Genomic DNA, 6,789 nt, shown 5'->3' on the forward strand with positions numbered 1-6,789 from the left:
TTGGAAGCCTCACAGTGCCTCAATCACTATAATAAAATAAATTCTAAATACCTATACATTTTGGTGTTTGATTTTGGGTTTTTATCATGGAAAATCAGTGTTGCCCGTGCCCCTTCCCAAGCCACAGTACCCCAACCTTGCCGGTGCCCCTGAGCCCTGCTTGTGCCTCTCACTCCCTACCCACAGCGTGCTACCCTCCCACCCTGACAGAAAGGGCCCTCAGCTGCCAGAGCTATGGGGCCAGGGACCCAGGTCCATAGCCCCCTGTCCCCACCCCAGCACCACCTAAGCCCTGGCTCCTGCCTGTGGGAGGCGGCAGTTGCTGTGGCCTGAGCAAAGTCTGGATCCTTCTCCCCCATGGGCACCATGGTCGGAGTGGAACCTGTGGGGGGAATGGATGCATGCTGTCTGCTGTAGGCTTGAAGCTGCAGGCATGTGGTTGCATTTCCAGAATCAAAAGTGAATGATTGTTCATGTGCTTATCAGTTCAATCTATGCATGTTAGACTGACCTTAGACTAAAGATTGAATTGATTCAGTCTTGGGCTTTTTGACCATCTGTATTTAGCCCAAATTTATATCTACATAGCACAATGCAGTTAGTTTGAGTGCAGAGACACTCAAATTAACTGTAAATGACTGACTGTATTTCTCCTGGTACAAAAGGTAGCTTGTTTAGAGCTATCTTGGTCATTTTTATACACCTTTGCAGTGTCCTGTACAGATATCTGATTTTTTACTTTTTAAGAACAAGAATTTGAGGAATTGTTGTTCCTTATGATAGATAGTATGACTGTTGCTTGCATCAAGAACTGCTGGAAAAGACAGGAAGTTTATAGAGGATTCCTTTCTTACTCAGCCTGAGGGAAAGGTAAGGAGAGTAAAGAGTCTGCCTGTGGCAGTGAAGATAAAAGTCTGAAGAGAGGCTGGAATGGGACTGAGAATGGGAGCTTGGAAAAGGCTATGAAGAGATTTGGAAGATTGGGTGTGGGAGTGGCAAACAAGTCAGTTTTGGAATTGGCCCCAGGAAAAGTGGAGTAGGAGTTCTGAACAGAGTAGCAACCAATGCATGGTTAGTTTGCTAGGATGCTGTCTGGAGTAGAGGGGCTGAAGTTCCACGTGGCATCACCTAGAGCGGTGGTATCAAAGATATGAGCTGTATCTGGCCTGTGGAGCCCTGTCATTGTATCTGCAGTGCTACCTATGGGTCTCTGACCTGTGCACTGTGTGCAGCATGTGCTGAGCCTGGCCTCATGCTGCATGTGGTGCATAGATCCTATCTGACATTTGATGGTGCAGGTACTGGAGGGATCAGCCTGGTATGTAGTACTTATGCTGGCCCAGTCCTGTATGTGCAGTCTGGGGCTGTACTGGAATGGGTCTACAGACTAACACCATTTGCAAGATCCAGTATGCAAAAGAGGTCTGGCATGGAGTTCTGCACTAGACCCATACAGCCATATGCTGTGTCAGGCAGGGCCTGTTGCATTCTCCATTCAGTGAGCTTGGCTAATCTGAGGCACATGCTGCATGTGGCATCTACACCAGCTGAGACCTGTACAGTAGATTTGAGGTCAGTCGGGATCAGGCCCATAGATCAGCTCCATGTGCAGATCCAGCATGCAGGCAGGAGTAGTGGTGTAGACACCACATGCAGACAATGACCGAGCTGGCCCTGTGTGATGTGTGTAGTGCTCACTCTAGATAAGACACTTGTTCTGTGCACCGGGCTGGGGCCAGTGTGTGCTGCACATCGTACACGGGGCTGGAGCTGGCCTGAAACAGCACATAGGGCCAATTTAGGGCACACAGTTGTATGCAGTGCTTGCGGTGGACCAACCCTACTTGTTGGATTCAACATGTGGAGCTGGTGGTCAGTGGGCCCGATCTGGCCCCATGCCTGTCCTCTGGCCTGTGGGGCTGAATGATTTTGACACCCTGACATAGAGTAAGTGTAGAAACCCTTGTAACCAATGGGCTGTGTTTAAAGATGAAACTGTCATCTGGAGTGACAGAATAGATTAATATATCTCAGAGAAAAAGAGAAGATGGATGAATTCCCAGGACTCTGACCCTGCAAGAAAAAGCAAAACAAATACAAACAAAAAAACCCAAACAAGATGGGAGGAGTGGATTGAAGGAAGGAGTTAGAAGATTTGGCTTTTGTTTCTTTTAGCAAAAGCAAGAGCTACCTCCACCTATACGCACCCACTGACCAGCAGGTGTGGCAGGTGCCAGAAGAGACCATCTGAGGAATTGCGCAGGATGCCCACAAACTCAACTCCTCCCCGCTGGCCCTCTGACAGAAGAGGTCCTGAACACCTTCCTTATCCCCAACATCTTGTTCATCCCGAGAGGTTCGGCAGTCCCCCATCAGCCTCTCAAGGAAGTGGAAGGTGAAATCAAGCAGTTCCCAAAGACGTGAATGAATCTGCTGCTACACGGTAGCAATGAGATCTTGCACATCCCCTGCAGGGCAGGGGGATGCAAGCATCACTTCCATGAGAAACCTCTGTGACATCACAATAGTCAGCCATTCCTTCCTTCTCTGACCTGCCCCAGTGAACCAGGGAGCAGCACCCTGAAGGACAACACCAAGAGGAAGATTGCCAGACAGCCATCCAACAAGGACCTGGCCATGCTCCTGAGTGTGTCACTGGAGGGTGGGTTCAAGCAAGATGGTGGTGACTGCTTCACTGTAGAAATGAGCCTGCAATGCCACACGGCACCTCAGGAAATGCATCGGCTGCTACTCGGCATGGTGAGAGGATCAGCAGGATCTGGGTGTGTTGCTGCTCCTGGCCTTAAATGCCAAATGAATTACTATCACCTCCCCAAGTCAGGTCCTGTCTGGAAAGTTTCCTGAAGGGTGCCGTGCAGACCAAGGGCATTGGTGACCCTGAAGGCAAAACCCAACCACAGTCTTCCCCAAAGTGAGATGCCAGCAACCACTTCATGCCTCATGGGAACTTCATGGACTTCACAGACTGCTGGTTGATCCACCAGGCCCATCTCAACTACCTCCTGCTCTATGGTGCTATCTGCTACAGCAACTGAGACAAGAGGTGCAGCCATGAGAGTAAGACCCTGACCCATGTCCTTGGTGGCTACAAGAGCATGGCAACCCCACCAAAATGATATACAGGACTGATTAATAAAGGCCATCTCAATGTCAGTCGGGATGGTAGCTGTGAACCATGCAGTCTCAGGCTGTAATAGTCAACTGCATACCGCTGACATTATTTTAACAGATGAAAAATGGTTATGAAAAATGATAAATACATTATTTTAACAGAAGAAAAAATAAAAATATCCTGATGATCAATATGCCATCCCATTCAAGAACCAGTGGCAGGCTTTTGCCAAAGCCTAGGAGTGAAATCTGAAATACAGGTTACTGTCTGAGATAAAAGGGATACAACTTTATTGGTGCACTTGGGTCATGGGATCTGAGTGATGAGTATGTACTGTGAGCCTGTGGAGTACCTCAGTGTTACTCAAGACTGATGAGGCACCTCATGGTATTTGACACTATCCAGTGGTCAAGAGACATCTACATGGAACACATTGTAGGCCATTACCAGTATGAAGACAGCCAACAGAGACCATTCACCAGAAGCAAGAATGACAGGGACATACTGAACCCTACCCCCCACGCACACCTATAGATTTGTAAAGACTGTTAATGAATATAATATTCCCCACTTCAGTAGTTGTACACCTAAGGCTAAAACTATTGTCTAGGAATGTTGTACAACCTTGCAACTCTGTACTGGTGCAGTTAACCAAGCACAGGAACTTGTCCTTCTTCTTTCTATAGTGTTGTGTTGAAACTTCCTAACCACTTTACCCTGGACTAACACAGGCTGAATGACTAACCACATGTTTTAGATTATGTTAACATACACCTATGAAGCCACCATGCAATGGGGTCCTGTACCGTCTTCCAACTCTACAGAGCCATGCAATAACTACAAATTTATTTAGAGCTAGCTTGCCAGAAGCAGTATAGGTGCATTAGTACAGTGCTCTGCCTCTGCTAAATTCTCTTGCTTCTCACCAAGGCTAATTAGCTCAGGGATAGGGTCATGTTAATGCAACTATAGCTGGTTCTAGTATCATTGCTAGATAAATTCAGGACTAGCTTGGGTTTTTCTTTGCAGCATTACATTGTGCTGTATACACATACTCTTGTTTGAGACTTTATTTTGTCACTGGAGAGGAAGGGATCGATATTATTGGCCAAAGGGTCAATATCACCCAATCTGCCTGATAATTAGAAATGGATGCAGCAGACTTCTATATAAGCAGAGAAGCAAAATAGCTGTAGTGGAATGCCTGCCAAAATCAACACGTGTCTTTTTCTTCAATTAATATTGAAACAAGCAGACCCATTTTCCTGTTTGAACATAAATATTTTATCATATCTCTGAGGGGGTTATCACTGTGAGACAATCGGTGAGGGGGCATCACCGTGGGAGAATCAAACTTACATGAATTTGCTTTTTCTAGAAATAAGATCGTTCCAAAAGTTATATGTATGTGAGGATAGCACAGTGATGAAGTCATTTTTGTAAAAGGGTTGTCATGAAAAACTTTGTAGATGCTCTGGTGGTCTCCTGCCTTGGAAATATCTTGATGCTAAAAGGCAAAATGTTGCTTTTCAGAAATAGTAAGAATATCCTGTTGCCTAAGCACCCAGGGATAAATCATTTAAATTAGAGCTGTTTCAGCAGTAATCAGAGAAGGGCTGGATACCATCAGTGGCTGGAAAATTAAGTATTCCTTCACTTTAGTGGACAAATTTTGACAGGTCACAACATGGAGTTCTTTCTGTAGCAAATTTTTAATTCTCATTGGGAGGTTTTGCATTTACAATTTTCAGTGCTATTCTAATAATATTTTATTGTTAAGGAGTTACATGTTCTACTCAGTACAAAGTAAAAAAAAACAACAAGTGGGACTTACATTTTGCATTGAAAAACAAGCAAAAAGACAGTAGGGCTCAATCAGCTGGAAGAAAGCCTAATGGATATTTTCAGCACTTCTAATTTCAATAAACCTATTTTCTCATATTTGCTTTGAATAGGCTTGTTCTTTCCAAGACTGCTAGAATACTTAAGTATTTTAAAGCATATCTTAGCTGAAGTATGTGTCTGTTAGAAATCGATGCATAGTGTCAAATGCATTTCTCCTCCCCCTCAGGCATAGAAAAATAAACAACTAAGTCAAACATTCATTTGTACAACTGCAAGCAAGAAGTAAACGAGCAAAGAGTCATCTCTGTCTGCTGAAATCAGTACAATTTGTAGCAACATAGAGAAAACAAATCCTTTTTATCTTTGAAAAACAGCTGAGCCTACCCAGAACAAATATTTTGGTGACTTGTTTATGTGGGCAAGCACAAGTCCTGTTGATTTAAAATAATAATAAAAATTGGAGGTGTAATCCGTAAGTTTGTGTTCAAAAGCTTCCCCTCCTCCCTGCCCTTATGTGGCCTGCCTGTTTTGCAATGCGTTTACAGTTCTGCTCCTGCTGCTGCCTGGAGTCATCAATTGAAAATAATGGACTTTCTACCCCCCTCATATATTTTACTTACCCGCATCATTCTTACCTTCTGGCAGAAGGATCAAAGAGATCTTTCACAGCTCAGCTCTCTAACTTAGCATGTAACATCCTCAAAGTAACATCTGAAGGTTAACTTTTAGGGATACAAACTGCAAGTACAAAGGGAGGAAGAAGGGAGAAGCTGTTTTCTTGCTTCTATTTTGACAAGGGGCTGTCAAGAAAACCAGTGAATTTTCATCTTACCAGTGAAGGATCCAGGTAAAAAAATAAACTTGGATCTGTAAGTTTCCTTTTTTTATTTTTGCTGGAGCAGCTTGGAATAGTTTGATTTTTTTTTTTTTTTGTATTTCAGTCCAGAAGTGGTCTGATCTCTGAAATCATTTCCCATCAAAGCAGGTAATATTTGCAGTCATCCTGACTCTCTGCTTTATATTTCAAGCTGTGCCAGTCCCCTTTTTCAATGGTACAGTTAATTTTAAAAGGTGAAGGTGAATTCCAGTATCACTTACGAGGCTCTCTGTTAGAATATTCTTTCTGATCAAATGCTGCTGTACCTTTACTAATAGCCACATCAGATCCTTCCATAATCAGCTTCATTCCACTAAGATCATTATGATGCTCAGCATTACATGGAATTCAAGTGGTGGCGTTGTGAAAATTATGCCTATTTGAAAACCTTCTGCGTAGTTTGAGGTGATAGCTATTCAAATAGCATCCTGCTGTCTGAGCTACTTATTAGGCTCACTGGGTCGGATTCCCTGCTGCATACCTTAGTTCTATAGTCACTTTACACCTGTGTGATGTGGATGTAAAATGTTGCTGTTCAGATTTGCTAGCAATTTTCATAGGCATGAATAGCTTCTCAGGGTCCAAGGCAGTGAGGAATCAGGACCGCCATTTCAAAATGTAAGTTTTGTGTCTCCTTTTGTAGTATGGTGTAATATGATGTAGCACAGGTTCATACCAAATTTCAAAGGCCTGCAGATCTTCTAAGCTACCACATGCAGGAAGACAGGATACACCCGCACCTGTGTTTAGCAGCCCATGGATCTTGTGATGATAGTAATTTGCTGGCAAGAAAATGCCCATTATCTACTCCTACTCACAAATACCAACACAAGCCTGAACTGCAACTAACACCTCAGATAAGGTATATAAATATGTGGGGAACCTGGAAATATCTTTCACAGCAACCTAATACATATCCAAAAGGCACCACAGG

This window comes from Crocodylus porosus, unplaced genomic scaffold, assembly GCF_001723895.1.
Source record: "Crocodylus porosus isolate Cpor-Errol unplaced genomic scaffold, CroPor_comp1, whole genome shotgun sequence".
NCBI classification, from domain to species: domain Eukaryota; kingdom Metazoa; phylum Chordata; order Crocodylia; family Crocodylidae; genus Crocodylus; species Crocodylus porosus.